This window comes from Pteropus medius, unplaced genomic scaffold, assembly GCF_902729225.1.
Source record: "Pteropus medius unplaced genomic scaffold, Ma_sr-lr_union100, whole genome shotgun sequence".
In the NCBI taxonomy this organism is placed as follows: domain Eukaryota; kingdom Metazoa; phylum Chordata; class Mammalia; order Chiroptera; family Pteropodidae; genus Pteropus; species Pteropus medius.
Window position 1 is genome coordinate 11,152,967 of NW_024345601.1, and position 23,121 is coordinate 11,176,087.

The window sequence follows — 23,121 nt, forward strand, 5'->3', positions numbered from 1 at the left end:
GAGAGATTCAATCAACAGATCAAGTGAATTGAGGGCTAATGAAGAGAAAGGTCTTAACCTGAATCCACCAGCCACTCTGATGGAGTCTGGATGCTTTCTGTATGCTCTGCTTGTTCTTCTCACTGAACATACCTTTCTTTTCAGTCCTCGAGTTAGGATGAAGTGAGACAGTGTTATGTAAAAGCTCCCAACCCTGTTCTTGGGCCAGAAAGGGCAATCGGTAATTTTATTTTTCTCATTGGTTGTGAGAGAACATGGTACAGAGCCTGAGGACATAGCTGAATTTGAATCCAACCTCTTCCCTATTAGCTATGAGCTCTTGAGCAAGTTACTTAAACTCTGAGAATTTCAGTTCCTCATCTAAAAAATGGGAGATCATAGCAATCTAGTGTGAGAGGACATGTAATCAATGTATAATGAATGACGTGCCCTTGTAAGCCTCAGTTTCCACATTAGGATAACTCTGATTCCACTGGATTTTTGACTAGGAGTAAATGAGATAATACATGTGAGCTTCTAAGCACTCTCTGTGAATTATTCTTAATCTTTTCCCCAACCCCTGTGAGTCTGATCTACAAGTGACACTTTTTATGCCACATGTATAAAATGGGAGGCAGCGAGAAGAAAGTCTCTTGCCTAGTGAAACTGACTATAGTAGGCCTATCAGAACAAGTAACATTTTATTTGACCTTTGAAAACAAAGAAACAATTTTACAAGTGAACATGAGCAAAAATAAAGGCACAAAGATGGAGAAGGTACAAGACCATATTTCAGACAGACCACAATCTAAGGTTCTTAGTGAGAAATAGTAGGAGAAATATCTAGGAATGATAACTAAAGCCAGATCGTGGGTGGTGACCTTGAATGCAAGGCAAAAAACAGGGGTTTCTTCATTAAACAGTGTGACGCCATGAAACACTCTTAAGGTCAAAGATATGACTATGTTGGATCTAGGCAGGAAGTTAGACATGAAGAAGAATCATATGGATTCTACATTTTGAATGAAATCATTCTTAGCTTATTTACTGGAATGGAGAAAGTAGTGAGTAACATCCCACTGAGTCTCATAAACATAAGTAGGGTGGATATTCTCAAAGCCTTAGTGCCAGGACATTCAGCTGTCCACAAAGTTTTGCATTCAGCACCGGTTATTCCCATTCACCCCTACTTCCTTTGATCTTGGCTATATCAGTGAATGGTTTCACCACTCACCCAGTTGTTCAAACACAAAGGAACCCTTTTTGATTATTCTAGTTCTCTCAACTTTCACCCCCTATTCAATCTATCACAAAGTCTTATCACCTCTTTTTCCAAAAAGTATATCCTGAATCTGCCCATTTCTACTTATCTCCACTGCTCACAACTTAACCCATGCCTCCATTGCCTCTAACCTAGATCATTTCTGTGGCCTCTTAAACTGTTCTCTCTACTTCCTCCTTCCAACTCATTTACTATCCAGCAGCCAGAGTGACATATTTAACAAGTAAATCAGACTGCATCACTTCCCTGCATTCTCCAAAGCCTTATGTTGCTCTTAGATTAATGTCGAAGTCTTAGCATGATCTAAAAGTTCCTGCATCATCTGGCCTCCCAGATAACATCTCTTACTTCCTTACCTTTTTCTTACTGGGGTATAACACCCAGGCTTTCATTCCATCCTCAGAACACACCACACTTGTGTGCTCAGGGCATTTGTTCACACTTGCTTTCTCTCCCAACATCTCCATCCACAGTCTGTACATGGTTCCTTCTTGTCATTCAAATCTCCACTTAAATGTCCCCTCCTCAGAGAGTCTCTCTTTGATCACTCACTATAAATTACTGCTCCTTCTCTTTATTGTCACATCATGTGTATATTTTCTTTACTATTGGAAGTTCTCATGGATGCTTTCTGAAGTTTCTTTGTTCTTTTATTAGTTTATTTCTTGCCTCCCTAGTTCCCCTGGAATACAAACTCTAAGGGAACTGAGGTCTTCATCTGTCTTATTCTCCACTGCACTGGCAGTGCCTAGAAGAGGGCCCAGACGTAAAAAGTGATCTATAATTATTAGTTGAATGAGTGACTGAGCAAACATCTTATAAATTAAGGGAAAAAAAAGGAAACTCAAGTGGCAAATTAACAGTTGGAAAAAAGCAAAGAAATGTTATTTGCATTCACATGATCAGAAAAAAATAAATAAGATTGCCAAAACCAAGTCTAGACAAAGTATTTTAAAACTAGAACTTTCAAGCATTACCCTGAGAATGTTAAATGGTATACTCATTTTAGAGAACAATTTAGCAGCATAAAATTCAAAACGTGCTTAACATTTGAGTCAAGAATTCCACTTCTAAGAATCTTTATATTAGCTTTATATTTGCATAAGCAGATGTTATGAGAGTGTTTATTGTGACATTTTTGTATTAACAGGAAAATTAAAGCAATCTTAATGTCTACTAATAGAGGAGTAAATAAAATGTGATATATTCATATGACAAAATACTATACAGCAGCCAAAAGGGATGACTATTATGTGTATGTGCATAAATGTATAAATTATAAAAATCAAATGGCTATATCTCCAAAATATAATTTAAAAATTTTTTTTAAAGATGCGCTTTGACATCATTTATGTAAATAAAACACATATCTTCTATTCTAGTTATTGTTCAGGGTGTAAAACATGGAGTGAAAAAAAACCACTATTGATTATTGTTATCTTTGGAGAGGGGTTAATGGAATGGGACTCAGATGATTTCTGACAGAAAGAGACTATGTTTGTAATGTTTTATTTGTTTCTAAAAGTAAATATAACCAAATAGTAACAATTGCTAATTCTGGATGATAACCATTTAAGTGTTTTTCTCTGTTTCCTAAAATCATATTCAATAACTTAATTTTTAAAAGAAAATCTAATAATAAAAATGAAGTCAATTATTTAGAAGTGGGAGCAACTGAGAAAGACCAGAAGGAAGCAGAGGTTGAGAGAGGAGCTGAATTTGGCTGTTGACTGTGCACTGAAGTGAGCAGGGAAGGGATGTTATTAAGGTCTATGCCCCAACTCCCTTTGCTAGCTGGAGCAGTGCTGGAGCATCACCTTCTACTGCAATTGTCAGCTGCAAACAGCTCACTGTTGTCCTCTCCTCTGGAGAATTACCTTATCCTGCAGTCCCTGACTTGTGCTGCAGAAGCCCTGATGCCTGGCCTCACTCACTTGTTATGCTCTTTTCAAGGCCCTCAGTGAATGCTGTTGATATCACCATGGGCATTTTTATCTCAAATACTTTATTGTTTTCTAGCACTTGATCTATAACGTCAATGACCTTTTCCTGAAAAAAAGCTAGCCTGTCGAGTTGGGGATGGGGAGGGGGATGGCTCAGAATTAGATTAAAAGTAGTCCAAAACAATTGAAAATAAAGCCTACGCCCAAGAAGAAAAGATTTCTCACTCTTACCATGATCTCAATTGGCTTCCTTAATGAGTTCCTTAATATGAAACAAACACACCCATTCCACAATTATAATGACAAAAAAAAATGTAGCATGTCGAGAACCAGGAGATGCCCTCACACTTAATGGTGTGAATCCATTCCCACTAAAATGGGAGAGTGACCTCTGATCATCCATGGACAGAAGACCTAAAACTGAAAGTGTGCTGAGCCCTGCATGTGAGGGAAGCCAAGTGTACTGCACAGTAAAGAAGGCTGCATATGCCAGAGACACACACTGGTGCCTAGATCATGTTGCCAAGAGAAGGCCCAGCGAACCTTACCCAGGTGGAGAAAAGCTATGTCCAAAGGCTTCTCACCTTGCTGCCTGGGAAACCATAGTAGCAAACATATGCAGGAGTCCTTGCCTCTGCCAAGATTTATGATAATTTTATATGGTTTAAAGGACTAAACAGAATTGGATTGAATTCCCAGTTCCAGCATTGACTAGACGGTGTGGGCTGTGAGTAAATTACTTAACCTCTTTGGTCTTTCATTTTATTATATGTAGAGTGGAGTTATTGGAAGGTTTCAATGAACCCATGAGTCCCTATTAGGCACACAGTCAAGGTTAGTGCCTTTTCCCTGAGCTAACTCTGCTTTGGCTTGGATCTTGACGGCAACACCTACTGCTGTGTTGGGCCAGGCCCTACCTTCACGCCGAAGGGAATGGGCTGTAGTAAATGCATGGGTTCTCCCCAGCAGAGCACCCTGTTCCTTCACACTCCTGAGGATTTAGCTTTGCATATGCTGCCAACAGGCTTCACTACCCTGTCAATGCAGCATGACTAGGAACTGAGGCTGAAGGGAGGCTCTGGTCAGTTTTTTTGACCATAGCATTTAATTTCTTAAAGGCATTTTTTAAATGTATGTGTCTTACCATTTGAGAACTTACCATTTGTGCTTCATCTAAAGTAGCACAGTCACTGTAGCTTATCACCAGCAGAGGTTGGAAATAATGACTTGGAAAGAAATCCAATTCCCTTGGTTTCTCAGCCCATTCCAAAGCAGCTCCATGTTTGCCTGATAAAATGCATTTTATGGCAAATAAACTGATATATTTTATGTCATATAATTTCAGGACATCGTTTCATTAGTGGATCAAATGGGTAATTGACTGTTTCTCTCCCAATTTCTTTCCCACACCCTTACCCCAAATTTATTCTTTTTCTTCCTGTTTATCCCTTTGCTGGAAATGTTTTGACATTTCATCTTCCTAGCAAAGATGGGTGATTGAACATAACACATCTGCTTTCTCTCCCTCCAAAGCCCTACTAACAAAACAGTAAAGCAATTTTTAAAAAAGAATAAGACCTACTAGTAAGTTCAAAGGACAGGAGAAGTGACTACACCACAAGATGTTGGAAGCTGAAACATGACAAATGAGAGGAACCTCCTTAGCAAACCAAAGAAAGCTAAATTATAAACCTGAAGTAGAGAAAAATGAGAAGCAATCCAATTAACACCCCACTGACCTCAAATAAGCTCAGAACTAGCAGTGTTGGGTACTCCTGAAAGTATGAGTGATGATGGGGCCAAGACAGGGAGCTGATTGGAAATCTCTTAAAGAGATTCGATTCTAAGATTCTATTGTCCACTCTGTGTAGCTGGGCAATTGCTTTTTTGCATCTCAATAAAATACAAGAACATTAGTCATGAGAGAGAGTAATTAAGAGGTCTCTGGATTGTAGGGCTCTAGAAACAATTGGGAGCAGGGGAGATATCACAGTGAAATTAGCAAAGTTCAGGCCTTCTCCTGGTATTTACAGAGCCCGAAGTGAGAGTGCACACATGGGCCATGGCTCCTGACCTACTCTCCCTTCTATTTTCACCCTTGGTTCACTGTGAGGGATCTCAAATGAGCACTTGTGGAGATCTAGCCTCCTGTTCAAATTCTCTATTAAATCCCCCCAAACTGCCACTTCTTGCTCATCCCTTGGTTTCAGGGGGGACTTCACTGGTAGGTGGAATTAGTAACCCTGAGGAAGATAGGTTGAGAAAAGGGGCCTACATACTCCCTGGCAACAGGCTTGAGGTCATTTAGGCAAGAATTCTGAAGCATGATCTAGAAATGAGAGGTCGGTCTCTTTGACCTTTGGGAAAGACACTTCAAGGAAGGGCATGAGTAGGGCCCTTTAAAGAATGTTGCCCAGGTTAAAGGGATCTGAATCAACATCCTGTAAAGTAAACTGTCCCATAATGAGTTTAGCACTGAAAGTTCTGCATCCTAGGAAACTCCTCAGTCCTGAGCTGGTCATTTTACCAGGCTGAAGAGTGGTACTGTATTTGCATACATAATTCTGAGATCCCCATCCCCCCAGACCCTTCTTTTATAGTTTAGTTCTCATAGTACTGGCAACAAGGCCTATGTCTTCTAGGCAAAAAATTAGAAGTCGTCCTCTGAGAAATCTGACCTGCCCAAGAAGAAAGAGCTAAAGATACTGACATTAATGATTTCCCCAGAGAACTCCTTTTGATGACTCTACAATAAAGCCCATAATCAACAAAACACATCCTAACTTGCTCAGAGCATCCAATCAGCTTTTCAGGAGTCCCGGCTTAACTATAAGCGGATAGCCAAGGATCATGAGACATTGAGGAAATCCTTATCATGACTGATCGAGACCAAAAGAAATAGAAAAAAAACTTTTTATAAGGTAACATATTATGCCAGGAGAAGAAATTTTTAAAAATATATATTAATAACTTTAGAATCATAGGAGATATTGCATTCATGAACAAAAGAACAGGGCATTATAAAAAGAAATGTCAAATAATAAAATGAGCTCTTAAAACTAAATTGTGAGAACAGATTAAAATAACTCCATGGAAGTATTGGGGAAAAAAGTTGAGAATATCTCCACAAAAGGAAGAATATAAAGACATAGATAAAAAAGAGAGAAAAAGACAAAACTAGAGAACCAGTCTAAAAGATCAGAAGGTCAAAAACAATATGAATTTCATACAGATATCAGGGAAGCGAAGAGGAAGAAATTGTAATTCAAGAAATTCCTTAGAATGAGGAGACATAAATTTTCGGATTGAAAAAATCCAGCAAGTGCCAAGCACAATGAATGAAAATATTCCTATCCCAAAACAATGGAGAAATGTCAAAGTTATGGGACAAATAGAGGATACTACATGAGAAAAAGTCACAATTAAAAAATAAAGGTTGAGAATGGTCTTGAGCTTCTCATGACCAACACTAGAAGCTATAACTAACACTCAAAGCTGTAGACAATAGAAAAATAAAATTCCAAAGGAAATTTATTTCAACCCAGAATTTTATACTTTGGCAATGTGTCACTTAATGTGAGGACAGAATATTTTCAGGCTTATAAGATCTCTAAAATATTTCTTCAGGAAGTTGTACACTTGAAACTATTAAATATTGTATGTTAACTGTAATTGAAAAACAAAGTTTTTAAAATTTTTTAAATAAGACAATTAAAAGAACAAATGATCTCTTTAGGAAGATATTGGAGGATATATACTACCAAAGCAAATAAATAAACCGAGGAGTAAAAAAGATACAGGGTTTAAGAAACAGCAAACCCATTATGGTAAAGAGATAAAGAGAATCACAAGGAGGCTGTTAATTCACCAGACACAGGACAAGTCTCCCGATGAAAGCCAGAAGGCTTTGGGAGACATTTACTTGAGAAAATTTACTTGCGATATATCATTTGATAATGGTATATCTGAATATTTAAAGAGGAAATATAAGTAACTGGCAGAGAATTTGGAGTTAAGTTGTGAGAAAAATACATGGAGAATTAAGAAAACAAAACAAATGATTAGTAATTATGAACAAAACAAAAAGTTTACAAGAAATGAGAAGTAATTATAGTATGTTGTATGGGTCAGCTACGGATAACATTTGTATAGTAATTGCATATTGTTCTAATCCAAATTGGGATGTAATTATCCTAAAAGGATGGAGAGGGGGCAAAGGTATATTTGATGGGGGATAAGAAGGAAAGGATTAAGAGAGATTACGGGCGGGGGGGGTTCCTCATTTTCCATAAGAGGGAGACAACAGATAATGCCCAAGACTGAAAATTAAGAGAAAGAAATATAAGCACACAATTTGAAGCAACATGGCTGTCTAAACCTAAATAAATAAATAAATAAATTAAATAACTGTAAAAGTTTGAAAATACTTGCCTTTTGGAGGAGGACAATAGCTGCAGTGATATGGAGGACCAGTATTTTTCATAACAAATGTTAGAAAAACATTTTACTCTTTAAAACATGTATGTGTATAACTGCATGAACAACCTCCCTCAAAAAAAATAAAGACATATTAGGGAATTCTGAGTTATAAACTAGCTTTCTTTTTATTTCATGTTTTCTTTCTACTTAAAAAATTTTTATATACCATTTAAATATTTTTTAGTTAAATGGATTCAATGTTATTAATTAAAATAACTGACAAAGGAACAAAGTGGTCCTGTTTTAGCTTTAGGTTATGTGTAGTTTATTAAATTGAAAATAATCAAATAATGTGGTTTTGGCTTTCTATTAGGGAAAGTTCAATATTTTTTAATGAAGCGAGTTTAATTAGCTTTGTGAACTAAAAAGCTAATTAAAGTAAACTCACTTCATTAGAAAATAAAGTGAAAATTTTACTTATTTAGAATTAGAGGAAAATTACATCTTCTAATTAATAGAATAGTCTGAATTTGTAAGTGTGGTGAATTGGTTGCAAAAATATCCCTAGTTCTTCACCTTTCCTATATGCATTCTATATATAACGTGACTTTGTAGCAACTCCCACTGATAGGTGGAGTCTATTTCTCCACCTGGAATCTGAGTTCGCCTTGTGATTTGTTTGGCAATGGAACACTATGGAAATGATGGTGCACTAGTTCCAAGGGAGCATGTATAGTTTCACACTTTCTCTTGGACTCTTATCACTGCCATCGAAACAAGCCAGATGTTTGATTGAAAATGGGAGACAACATGGATGAGAACTCAGTAGCCTTAGCCAAGGCCATGTTAAAACATCCTGGAGCCAAGCATGTGAGGGAGCCTGGCTTAGGTCAGCAGAACTGTCAACCCAACCAACTGTTGACTTTAGAGGCAGAAGTGAAACCATCTGAGACCAGAACTGCCTAGCTCAGCTGGACCTTATGAGCAAGAAAAAAATCTTTGTTTCTTTAAGCCACTAAATTTTGGGATGCTTTGTTACTAGCAAATACTAAGAGTTATCAACTTGTACCATAAATTAATATTTAACTTTCAAAGACTCTAACTTAATTTTTTAAGCATCCTTAAGAAGAAACTGTCATAAGCTCTCGAAGCAGGAAAAATAATCTTAACAGGAAAACATTTGTTCTGCTTTCCTGGGTATATGTATGCACCATCAGGAGTAGCAGCCAGAGAAAAGTTTGTTGCCTTCTATATATAGAGAGAAAATTTGCTTTAGAGTTGGAGAAAAGTTAAAAGATTAGCTCCTAAATGGACCAGAGTATAAAGAAGTCAGAACAGTGATTGTCCAAGATGGGATTCCATGAAAGAGCAGGCATGCTTAAGATGTAATTTTTAGTTGTTTTCTGTGGGCTGTAAAATGTAACACTTTCACCCACACAGCTTATGGTTCCTATAAACTTTCAGAAAAATCTATAATGCTTACTCATGCTTTCATGTGGTCGGACAGTATATAAGTAATTGGAAGATGTTGCAAACTTTGAATCTAGGTTATTAGTGGTGGGCTGGTGGAGTAGTGGGAGAAGATATCATGAAAGAACCCAGAAATCAGATGCAGTGGTGTCCATCAAAGTTAAATTTCCCAAATAAGCTCGCATTAGAAGACAACTTTCAACTTGTTGAAGCTATGTGCTTTGTGGTGGTCTGAACCAATTTCACCCACACTGCTAAGGGAAGGGAGCCCAACTAATAGCTCAATTACATAAGGCAGCCTACCAGGTTGTGGGGTACATTAGAAAATATAAAAGTTAAACATACCTGTAATATAGTACCCAACATACCCACTCCTGGGTATTTACCCAATTGAAATAAAAACCTGTATTCACACAAAAGCTGGTACTTGCATATTTATGTTATCGTATTTATAGTCACCCCAAACTCGAAACAACTCGAATGTCCTTCAACTGTTGGTAAACAAACTGTGGTATATACATAAAATGGACTACTAGTCAACAATGAAAAAGGAATGGATTGCTGAAACATGCAACTACATAGATAAATGCATTCTGTTAAGTAAAAGAAGCCAGACACAGATGTCTACTGTATGATTCCATTTATATGCCATTTTTGCGAAGACAAAACTATGAGACAGAAAATAGATCCATGGTTGCCAGGATCTAGGGATGTATAGTAGAATTTGACTGCAAAGGAGCATAAGGGCAATTTTTAAGATGAAAGTACCCTACAGCTTGTTCATGATGGTGGCATATATGACTAACATACATTTATCAAAACTTGTACAACTACACCCTCAAAAAAGGGAGAATTATATTTTAATTAAAAAAAAAAGTATTAGAATTAGGAACTTAGCCAGAAAGGGTTTGCAATCGAATTTCGGAGAACAGACACTATTGATATAAAATTATTAATGACATAAGCATAATTGAGCTAAAAATTCCCAGAAGGCTGTGGATATGAGTTGATAAAATAAAATGAGATTTTCATACCAGAAAGGTTTGAGTGATTTTTAAAGTATTAGTTGGATCTCAGCTGACTTTAAATGAAGGGTGGGAGGTAGGTACATGGGAAAAAGAAGAAAAGTGAGCAGAAATTCAATATTTTATTCTGGAAACAGGAAGAAAGCCAGTGGAATAGGACATGTGTGATTGTGGTGGTTATTACCGCTGATAGAAACCAGTGCCACTAGGAACTTGGCATTCTCCCTTGCCCAACCTCCACTGCCTGAAACAATTCCCCAGAACAGTCCTCATGGCACTGAAGCTAAGTGCTTAATCTAAATGCTTCTTTCCATGTCTATGTGATTCAAGACTAACTTCATTTGGAGACCTCAATTTGCTGAGATTACATTGGAAACTTGCTTCAAAATCAGGATTCGAAGACACAAAACCTGAGACTTTGGGAATTAAGACTTGTCTTTACATTGAGATTTCCTTCAAAATAATAAAAGTATAAAAATGAGGGAGAGGGAACTAAAAAATGAAATCATCATTATCAAATCAAGATAAATCAAGCTTTCTTTGCCTGAGGTGACTATTGGTTGCAAAGAAGGAAAAATATGTATTTCAGTTAACATTTGTTTCTAGAGAATATGTTTATTTATATTGAAGAATTCCAGGGATAGAATGAAATCCTATTCAGGAAGAACAAGATGTTTTAACTTTAAACTCTCCTTCATTTGTTATGATAATTATCTGTCTCTAACTGACATATTTTTGAATTTCCACCTAATTTAGAGATTAGTTTATGAGGAAGATTTTTCCCTAGTCTTATACTTATGGGCTGGGAATTAGCCAATATATCTTACCTGGACAGCTCTTCTAATCAGTTTCAGAGTAAAGATTTGTGCAAAACAAAACTGGATTTTACTCTTTGAAAATATATTCTCAGATTTTGATTGATCCCATGGGCTTTGAAAAGAGCAAGACATTTGCCTATAATGATAATAGGCAATGTCATTTCCAGTGACATCTGGGTTTAGTAACTTAAACGAGCAAATGACCCCAAAGTTGCATTATGTGATTTTCATTCTCATTAAATACTTGGGGCCAAAAATAAACCAGGGTGAGCTGCAGGGAAATCAGGCAGCTTCTATAAAGTAAAAGTAAGTACAGCCTCATTTGCTATTTTGAGTATAAATTGTAAATGTCTAGCAGTTTCAGGTCATGTTTACTTTTTTTAGGTCAAGGAGTAGCCAAAAAAAAAAAAAAAAAATTCCACGATTCATTGGATTTGTATTTTAGCTCTTTTGGGTAAGATTCTGAGCAAGATTTTTATTAGATTGGAATTTAGCCGCCGCATTCATTAGCACATAACATCTATTGCCAACTGGAAACAGAATGCTGTAATGGGCAAAGATTGTGTGTGATATAGGCAGGCCCCAGGAATACCATCAAGGTTAATTATTTTAACTTGGAAGTTTTGATGATTATCGGACAGACAAATCTCAGAAGATTTCATAGGCAAATTTTTACGCCTCAAGGATATTCTATGATGATAATCCTGAAAATTAGTGTTGACAGCATTTAGAAGGAGGGTTTTAAGGAATGGTGTAACCTTTTGAATAACTGATGACAGTATTTTCCTTAGTGCGTCATGCATTTTTTTTAAAGTTACAAGAACATTGTGACTTGCCAAATATGTAAGCAATGTAAAAATATTCAGGGGGAAAAACCAAATTATTTCTCTCCCTAATCCCATTATCTTGGAGTAATTGTTGTTAACAATATACTATATATTCTTCTAGAATCATACACACACACACACACACACACACACACACACACACACACACACACACACACACACACACACCCCAAGTCCAATGTAGATACTACTGATGTGTTTTTGTAAAGTATTGGGGATGGATAGACTACATTTTTTTTTTTCAAAAATGGTATCTCTTTCTATAGTTCTGCAACTTGCTTTTTACATTTACTAATTGTCATAGGCCTTTTCCATGTCAGTCCTTATAAATATAGTATCTGTGTAAAAATTCCCTAACTTGATTGTATAATTTAAATATTGCCTTTCTGATGAACATTTAGATTATTTCTAATTTGATATGAAACCATGATACAATAAAATTTATACATGTCTCTTTGTGAAAATTTAAGTATGTTTTGAGAGACAGATTACTAGGTAAAGTATCAAAGAATTTTAAATATTGATTGATAATAAAAACTTACTCTCCAAAAAAGAGACCCGTATAAATGTATTCTCTTACCATACGTCAATCGATCAATGAGAATTCTTTCTTCCTGCAGATATTCGATACTATTTTTTATTTCAGCCAATCTGATTTTTTAAAACATGATTTGCTAGTAAAGAGGAATATTTTCATAATATGTTTTTTATTTCTTTTCTATGAGTTACTTGTGGTAATCAGTTCATCATTCTTTCCTTATTGATTTATAGGAATTCTTTGTATATTAGGGATTGTGGTGAAAACTGTGTGTTGAAACTCACTTAGCTTTCACTTCAACGCACTTCCCGCGTGTGGAAGTTAGAAGGTAAAAACTAGGTTTCCGTGATTTTTCTGAAACTTGGGGACTGAACATAATTTAGGAGGCACCAATCAGATGCATTTACAGAGCACTTTGTTTAGATGAGAGAGAAGAAGAATGCTCTTCTAATTTTAAAAAATATATGACATACCACATAAATTACACAAAAATTATAAAACTAACAATCTTTTTTATTGATTATTTTTTTGCATCATGTTTTATGCCATATCGATTATTCAAATTATATCAAGTTAATATGATGTTCAATTCAACCACCCCTTGTGTTAAAAAGCAGAGGTTAGAAAAGCTTTATGTATAAATTTTCATGAGTATTTTTAATAGTAAAACTCCAAAAGAACCAATAATAGAACAAAAGAGACTAAGTATCTGTCAAGGGAAATGAAAATAGATAAACTGTTAGATCTCTCAAAATTTGGAGTATTGTGCTGTTAGCAAAAATTTTGATGACAGTTTAGTAATGAAAATGACTATGATATGGGGGTAGGCAAAAAAAAATGCAGAATATACTATAAGTAATATTTTTTCCTATGTCCATCCTTGTTTAAAAAAGAGTATAAGAAAGTATTCTGAAAAATTTTGTATGCATCTGGAAAAGTAGTAGAAAAGAAAATTGGAAAATAATGGACTGTTTTTATTGCGGAGCTGAAAGGATTATGCGTAATATTTTGGTTTATTTTTATTTTTATTAATACTAGTTTAATAGTACCTTTACAAAAAGAAAATTTGTTAAATCTAATCAAAGGTGTTGGTTAAAAAAAACTGTGAGTGATAGTCAATGACCCACGGAAAATAAAGCCTGAGGCAAAACTTAGGTGTTAATGCTTTGTGGCTGATGGCAAAAATCTCCCTAATCCTCTGTTCCTCTCCATATTGATATATTTGCAATGTGTCTCCATAACTCTCCTTATCAAGGGGCAGAATCTATGTGCCCCACTCCTTAAATCTGGACTGGCTTTGTAATGGGTTTCATTAAATGGAATATGGTGAGAGATATTGCGGCAGATCTAAGCTTCAGTCTTAGGAGGCCTTGCATGCTTCTGCTTTTATTTGCTTTCTTGGGACCTTGCTCAGCTACAATGAGAACAGAGTAGGGCCAGCCTGCTGGAGGATAAGGTACATGCCGAGACAGCAATAAGCTACCCTAGATTTGCCAACTCCTAGCCAACATAGCAACGTACTAAAGCGGAGGCCAGAAGAATTGCCCAGCTGAGCTTAGCCCAAATAGCCAACCTCCAGAATTGTGACTTAAATAAATAAATGTTTTTAAGCCACTAAATTTGGGAGTATTTTGTTATATAATAAAAGCTAACCCTTCCATGCTTTTTGGAAAAGCGCATATACAATAAAGAGTGAGGGAAGAAAAAAGAGAGGTAAGGAAGGTAATAAAATATAAAGAGGTAGATTTCAGAGCTAGCCAGTTTCAAAAAAACTGTGGTGGCTGGGTCACAGCAGATGTCTTACGGAGGGACTTTATAGAGGCACAGCATCTTGGAACAGGCTATTAAAGGGAAGGGAGATAAAAGAATTTGTCTACCAGTCATTTTTATCTCCTGACTCTCATTGGTCCAAATTTGCTCCATTGGGTATTAATACCCATGTGTTTCTGGATTGTGTTACACTGTCCTTCTGGTAGTTACCCCAGGGAAGCTCAAGCTCATGAGAGTAAAGATAGCAGCATGCTGGGTAAGTATGGCACACTGATTACAAAAATGTCCCAAATTCTCTACTTGGCCTTATACCCATACACTTTGCAATGTGACTTCGCGGTTCCTTCTATTAAATGGTAGAACCTATTTCTTCATGTCTTGAATCTGAGCTGGCCTTTTAACTTGTTTTAGCCTATAGAATGTGACAAAAGCAATTGCGTGCCAGTTCTGAGCTGAGACTGCAAGAGGCCTTACATTTTTCTTCTCTATCTCTCTTTCTCTTCAGACAGACCCTTGACTCTCTATGTGAACAAATCGGGGCTAGCCTGGTAGCAGTTGACCCAGTCATCCCCACTTTTTACCAGCCAACAGCTAGCCAACTGCAAGAAGCAGAGTTACCTAGCTGATCTGCCGCTGACTGCATATGCATAAGTTTCCCACGCCAAAACTAGAATAACCATCCAACTAAGCCTTGCCTAAACTGCTGACCCATTGAATCAAGAGCTAAATACATAATTGTTGTTTTAAGCTACTCAGCTGTGGAGTCGCTTTTATGCAGTAAATAACTATTTTATGTAGCAATAACTGTTAGAGTGAGCTTGCAACTGAGGGAGTGAATAACACAGAATCTAAACTTGAAAAAGTTCATAATTTTAAAAATCCAGAGCACTCTACACATGAAAACTTGCCTATGCCATTGTATCCTTGAAGTGAAAGGCGTTGTTGCAAATTAGTTTTCTAATTAGTCAAGTTCAATATAATGAGATTTTTTAATCTTTTAAAAGTAATATATGATACTGGCAAGCAGCCTGATTGCTTTTTGTACTGAAAAGTGTTAATAACCTGTTCCCTTGTTTTTCATTAATTATTGCTTAATTTCCTGTGCAAGTGGGTGGATTGTTTTTAATAACAATAACGTGATGGAAATGTTTACTTAGACTTGTCATTCAAACAATGGACGTGTGTTACTTGTATAACAGGCAAGGAGATATTATTCTCCATCTCCAAGAAAAACACTCTTAAATGAAGAATTATGACTTCTTAGTTTTATTGCCTATAATATTGGTTTAATGGTAGCATAATTAGGAATTTAAATCATAATTGATCTATTATTTTTAGAAAATGGTTGAAAGTTTTTCTTTCACTTTACAACTGTGTAGTGAGATTGATGCTTCTGACCCCTGGCTGGGGTAGCGAAATGAAGACCAAGTGTGTCAAGACCTAATTGAGATCACTAACAAGACACCTAAAAGTGTTTTTCTAATTAGTTCTAGGTAAGTAGCTAAAGGCAAAAGAGCAATGCTGTAAGCAGCTGGTAATCATGTAAGTATCAGAGACAAGCTCTATATTTTTACCTCATAATACTATAACAAAATACTAAAGTAGATTTTGATGAACTCAGCCTCAAAGTGGAACAAGTTACACCTAAGTGTTTGTGTCTCTTTAAATCTTGCTCCAAATCAGGGTTTCCCAGTTTTGGCCATATTGACACTTGGGGCCAAGTAATTCTTTGTTGCGGGCTTTTCTGTGCATTGTAGGATGCTTAACAGCATCTCTGGCCTCTACCCACTAGATGCCAATAGTCCCTCCTCTGCACAGTTGTGACAACCAGAAATGTCTCCAGACATTATCAGATGTCCTCTAGGTCACAAAAGTGCCCCTGGTTGAGAGTAACTGCTCCAAATCAATATCTTTGTTCTTCCAGGATTGTGTTGCAGTTCTTTGAGGGCTGCTGCAGAAACTGACGAGGAAACAAAATAAGTGAGACTTCAGGTTCCTTAATTGTACTTCACCCAGAGAAGCTTTAGTTTTGTGTGTTTGCTTGGGAAGTCAGGTTTTACTATAAAATTTGTCTTAAACTGATGCTAAATCAAAGGGGTTTTTTTTTAATTCCTCTAAATCTAGGAGAATATTAGTGCAAAGATTCAGGTATTAGTAACTTAAAAGTACTTTTCTAGAAATAGTGTCTACAAAGCATGTATTATATTCTAATGCTGTTTGTTATCCACCTTATTAAAAACTATTGGCTCATGCAGTCATAACCCAAGTTTATGGCAGCAACATCATTTATAGTCAGCATCTCTAGGAAGAAATATAACAGCCTCTTAAGAATTTGAGTTGCAATTCCCATTCCAAACAGGGATCCACTAATTACAAAACAGGCTAATCAAGAGAACATGGAGGATGAGCAAAACCCACTACAACTGCTCCCTACTATACAATACTAGAAAAAAAACCTGAAATATATTCTCTTGTATAACTCAGAAGAATTAAAATACTAGTTTCTACAATGAAATTTAATCTTATTTTAGCCATAAAACCTCTTTTTCAAATGAAATTTCATGCAGAATCTTAATAAATAAAACAGATAAAAGAGCTTTGCAGAGCAAAGCGGAAAGTTATGGTCCCAGAGGCTCAGTCAGGCACTTAACCTAAGTACTATATTAGAAGATTAGGGATTCACAGAAATATAGAAACGAATGACTTATATGAACATTTATACATCTCTATGATGGCTATGATCATTACAAGGTGTTACATGTGGAATGAATGGACCAGGCCACTCTGCTACAATTGCACACCCATACTCACTATCTACTTATTTGATTTTGTATAAAGTTTCACACTTACTTTTTTGTAAATTTTTCTATTTCATTACAGATCACAAAATTGAGCAGTATTCCCAGTAGAGCACACACAATTAGTCAAGCACCATTTATTTAGTGCTGTGTGTATTTAGATAATATCGGATCCCAAGTTGGCAATATTCTTTCTGGTTACAATTTATATTTTTTTCTAAAATATAAAGATTACTTTTCACTGATACAGTAAGGTTTACAGTTTTATTTTATTTATTAAATTTATTGGATTGACATTGGTTAATAAAATAATATAGGTTTCAAGTGTACAATTCAATAATATGTCACATGTATATTGCATTGTGTGTTCACCATTGAAAGCCAAATCTCTTTCTGTCATCGTGTATTTGACCCTCTTTACCCTTTCTCTACCTCCTCCCTTCCCCCTTTTCCTCTGGTAACCACTACCAGTAGTACCCAACATTTTTTGCACCAGGGACGGGTGCTCCTATGAGAATCTAATGTCTGATAATCTCAGGTGGAGCTGAGGCAGTGATGCTAGTGCTAGGGAGTGGCTGCAAACACAGATGAAGTTTCCTTTGCCAGCTTGCCTGCCGCTCACCTCCTGCTGTGCTGGTTCCTAACAGACCACAGACTGGTACTGGTCTGCTGCCTAGGGGTTGGGGACTCCTGCACTAAACTGTTGTCTGTGTCTATGAGTTTTTGTTTGTCTCATTCATTTATTGCTTTCAGTTTTATATTCCACATATAAGTGAAATCATATGGTCCTCAACTTTTTCTGACTTATTTCACTTAGCATGATAATTCCAAGATCTATCCATATGGTTGCAAATGGCAGTATTTTTATCTTTTCTTTTTTTTTATTATTTATTATTATTTGTGCCTACAGCACCTAGTCTTCCTAGGTGGTCTCCCATCCAAGTTACTAAACAGGCCCGACCCTGCTTAGCTTCCGAGATCAGACATCGAGCTTGTTCAGGGTGGCATGGCCATAGACCATGGACTATGGCTCCACTGGGGCGCAGATCTTCTGCATGTAAAGGAGATGTGCTAACAGGACCTTCTGCGTGTAAAGCAGATCTGCTACACGATGGAGCCACGTCCATTTCATCTTTTCTAATGACTGAGCAATACACACATATCTTAAGTGTTCGGTTTAATGAGCTTTGAAAACTGAATATGGCTGTGTAACCATCACCCAAAACAAGACACAGAACATTGTCATCACCTCAGAAATTTCCTTCGTGGCCCTTTACAATCAAATGCTCCCCCAGAAGCAACACTTTCTTAATTTGATCACCACGGATTAGTTTTGAATGCTCCAGACTTCATATAAGTGGGACCATACAGTACATTTTCTTTGGGGTCCAATTTTTCCCTTGTTGCAATGTCTGTAAAATTTATCCATGTCATTTCATATATTACTATTTAGTAATAAAAAGGAACCAATTAGTAATAAAAAGGAACCAAATAGTAATAAAAAGGAACCTTTCCAATGCATGGAAAGGTTCCATGCATCCTTAAAAGATTCTCTTATATACTGATTTGTGTATATACAGGACACATTTTAAGAAGATAAAATCTCTACCAAAGTAGTTTTTTTGAGAAATTTTTATTCAGAGATAGTAGTCATGTGATAAACACCCATTTGTAGTTAATCTAGAACTGAGAGTGGGTCTTTGCTTTTTAATTTGCTTTTGCTTTCCAAAAGCATTTAAAAATCATAATTTTGAAAAATACAGACACAGAACCTGTGCTTGTGGCTCAATGGTAAACATTTAAGCAATTTACCCCTGTCTTGCTAACATAATCATCAGCTTTTAAGAAAATTAGGCTGTGTAAAAATAATCTACATATAGGGGAAAGAACTAAATTCACAACAATTGGTCTTCAAAAGCATTTCGCTTTTACAGAACAAGAATGATATGAGCTTAATCAATAGATGTGCCTGATGAGAAAAATTCTACCTCCTTGAACTTTGGGGGTGAAAATTATTTTGATACATCACTTGGGACTGCTATAAATTTCTTAGTGATAAAATGTGATGAAACCACAGGTTTATAGAAACATTCTGAATGTTATTTTGGGGGTAAGTACTTAAACAAACATTAATGTTGGCAATGCTCACTTACTTAAGTCGGTCTCTAGATATTTTAAGTAAGTTGCTCAACACATTTCTCGGTTCCCTGCTACATTTCAGACTCAAAGCTCACTACAAGTCAACAAAAATCAGTAAGTTATGATTAGTGATACATACCTATAAATTTATTAGATGTTATTTTTTATTCACTTTTTTTCCTTCTGCCCAGCTACCGAGAACTTGCTGGAGTAATTAAACTAAATAGAAAGCAGAGGTCTAGGAGAAATTTAATATATGCCTCCTTTCTTTTAAAATCCCAAGCAATCCATGTAAGTTAACAAATTTCGTGCGCGCGTGCGTGCGTGCGCGCGCGTGTGTGTGTGTGTGTGTGTGTACAAAGGAAGCACATAGTAGTCTTTCCTTGAGCCTAACAGAGCATGAAGAGAGATTCTTGGGGAAGAAAATGGGAAAACCAAATATCGCCAGAGACAGCACAGATTTTACAATTTGAATGAGAGTAAATTATTTTCTAAAGCTTTGTCTTCCTCTTACAAAATGGAGAAACCAGTAAAGACACATATGTCTAATTTCAACACCCAGAAAATAAGTCCATCAGGTACAGTTTCTAAAGCTAACTGTGACTGAAAGACACATCTGTGCATAGTCCACCTCTCATTTTCATCTTACCCTGAGAACAGATATTTCACTGAATTCTTAACTATAAATTTAAAAAGCATCATTTCACAAGATTTCTAAATGTTTGAGGGTTTCTACATAATTGAAATCTGTATAAAAATACTCTTCTCCCCACAAATTCTTAATCTCTATAATTTTGATCGGTCGATAGATTAGATAGATAGATAGATAGATAGATAGATAGATAGATAGATAGATGATAGAGATAGATGGCTGGATATAGAAGAGGCCATTTGTGTTTGTTAGCTATTGCTACCTAACCATCTCAGAACATTTATTATTGACTTCACCTTCCTGGTTAGGTCTAATTGCAATTCTAATGTTCTCATAGCACCATATATCCCTGTTTCTAAAGCATTAACGACAGGTGCCATTCATATGAGTGTTTGCATTATTAATTTGTATGAGTATTTGATTACTCTCCATTTCCCCTCTCTCTTGCTCCTCTTGCTCTCCCTCTCCCTCCCTCCCCCGCTCCACTTCATAATATAGAATGGATGAATAAATGACAAAATGTCACAAAGATCAACATAGCTGGGTTCTCGAGTATAAGTGCTCTATAAGTGGTGAAAGATTTCATTTTATGTATTTTCATAAATAGTGCTACAGGACTATTCAAGAAGTAGGTTTGTTTCTCTGAATTTCTCCTGCTCCACTGGCTTCCTGCCTTTTGTATAAATATTCGGTATATACTTATCTCACCCAATCACAACCCAAGCCACTAATTTCTACCTTGTACCACCTTGATACAATAAAATCTCTCTTCTGAGTTCATCAGCACCCCAATTTTGCCAAATCCATACATCTTTAGTCATTTATTATCTTTTTAGACCTTGCTGCAGCTTTTGGTACCATTTGTTATCCTCTTCCTTTTTTAAATCTTTTGTTTTTATAATTTTAATTGTGGTAAAATACACTAACATAAAATTTATCATTTTAACTATTTTTTAAATATAATATTCAATAATGTTAAGTATATGCACACTGCTGTTTAACCAATCTCCAGAATGTTTTTGTCTCGCAAAACTCAAACTCTATACCCATTAAGCAACTCCCCCTTCCCCCTTCCCCCTTCCCCATAGCCCCTGGCAGTAACCACTCTTGTTTCTGTAAATTTGACTATTCTAGATACCTCATATTAGTGGAATCATACAGTATTTGCATTCTCTCCTTTTGCAATTATTTTCTCCTTTGCTTTCCATGATTTGGATCTCTGTTTGCCTCTACCCTCTTTCCAAAGTTTCCCTTCCTTCCCTGGCACTTCCCTTCCTGTGACACCTTGAGTTTCCCCAACAGAACCTAAAACAAAAATTTGCGTGCAAGTAATTTCAGAAGTGATTCTAGGAAACAAGGGTATGGCAGTGGGGAAGGGAAGAAAAAAGCTGATAAAAAGTGCATTATCAATAAAAATGCATTACCGTTATGGGCAACTAGAGTTCAGTCTCAGTGGGGGCTCTGAGACAATGTAGCACACAGCTTAGAGTTGTCCCCACTAAATGGAAGGAGGATGGGCATCTATCTACAACAATGCTCAGTCCTCACTGGCTAAGGGCTCTTCCTAGAGACATTAACTCTATGGGTTTCCAGCCCGAGCACTGCATGGGCCACCATCTTCCATGGACAGAATGTACTCAGGTTGAGGGTGCAAGTGCTAGCAGAGGAGATGTAAGAGTCACCGGAAATATCTGCCAATGTCCTCTTTCCTTCCTTGCCCTTCTCATTCTACACATGGTCTCAGCTGATGTATCTCATCAATGCCATGCCTCCCATTACCTTCTACATGCTGAAAACTTCTAAATATTTGGCCCAGATTTTCTTCCTGTAATCTGGATCCTTATATTCATCTGCTTACTGGACAGCAACTTCTGGGGGAGCTTATGGTATCTAAAAATCACCAGATTTGTTCTTCCTCCTCTAGTCCTACCTGTGGCTGAGTGTGTGCCCCCTCTCTGGTTACCCTCCCACCACTACCTTGCTTAATGCAGCTGTGACTCTTGGTCTACTGGGCAAGAAATCTGGCAGGTGTCTTGGAGCCCTCTCTCACCATCACTTCTCAAGGCTAATCAGTTTTGAAGATCTGTCAATTCTAATTCCTAAAAAGCCCTCTAGTACATCTCTTCCACCACCACTGTAATTTTCTTTGTTCAGTTTCTTATTATCTCTCACCTTGACTACTGCAATAGTCTCCTTGCACTCCTCGTCACTCAGTTAAAACTTCATCTAGTTCACGCCCTAGGCAGCAGGAAGACTGATCTTCAATTAAAATCTGGTCACATCACTCCCTTGTTTAAATTCTTTTAATGATACTTGATTGTTGCGGTCATTTTATAATTGTTTTATTTTGTCAGTTACAGAGGCAGACTCTTCTTTTGCTAGTTTCTGGAGAAAGGGGTAAACAATAGAGATTAACCGTTTCTTAAATATTTGAGAAATAATGCTTATAAAAACAATTAGACGTGGGTGTTTTGGAAAAAGAGGTCTTTGACAACCAATTTAATTCCTTTTATAGTTACTGGTCCATTTAAATTCTCTCTATTTTGATTACTTCTCTAAAAATTTGTTCATTCCATCTAGGTATTCAAATTAATAGATATGGTTTATAATACGTGTTTTTATTTTAAATTTTTGTTGCATGTATAGTCTTTTTTCTTTATTTTATGGATTTATTTATTTTCAAATTTCACTTCCTCCATTTAGTCTTGCCAGAAATCTATCTTTCTTATTAAGCTTTCAAAGAACTAGCTTTTGATTTTTCTTAATTATTGCTATTTGCTGTTATTTCTATTATTCACAATTTCATAGATTTCTGCCATTATTATAATATTTTCTTTGTCTTTGCTTTATTACATTTGCTCTTCTGCTATTTTTTGTATTCTTTATGTGCATGCTTAGCTTACTTCTATTTTGCCCTTTTTGATTTCTTGATGTATGTAGTAAAGCTAAATATTTTCTTCTAGGTACTGCTTTTATGTCTCTCAGAATTTGACATGTGTAAAAGAGAAAACTCCACTTCTCTCTACTACACACGCTTCTGACACTAAATGTGTAGTTTTTTTCCTTCCACACTGACCAATTCTCAATTCAATCCTGATACTATCTACCTGGAATTAGTATCCAATCCCACAAGTTAAGGGCTCAGTCCCACAATAGCTTACAAAACTCAAGAAAGCAGTTTACATACTATTACCTATTCTTTATAAAAAGGTACAACTCAGGAACAGCCAATGGAAGAGATGCATTGGGCAAGGTATAGGGGACAGGGACACAGAGCTTCTACACTGTCTCCAGGCATGCTACTCTCCCAGCACCCAGAAGCTCTCCAAACCCTTTCATTTAGGCTTTTCATGCAGACTCTATTACATAGGCATGATTGATTAAATTATTGACCACTGGTGATTAAGTCAACCTCCAGTCCCAAGTGGGGCCGAAAGTTC

At 36.4% G+C, this 23,121-nt stretch overlaps 2 pseudogenes; one reads left to right on the top strand and one right to left on the bottom strand.

Moving 5' to 3' along the window:
* LOC120611971 (60S ribosomal protein L10-like) overlaps positions 1–23,121 on the top strand; it is a 54,724-nt pseudogene that overhangs the window by 21,403 nt on the left and 10,200 nt on the right.
* Positions 17,792–17,908, bottom strand: LOC120612072 (uncharacterized; annotated as a pseudogene).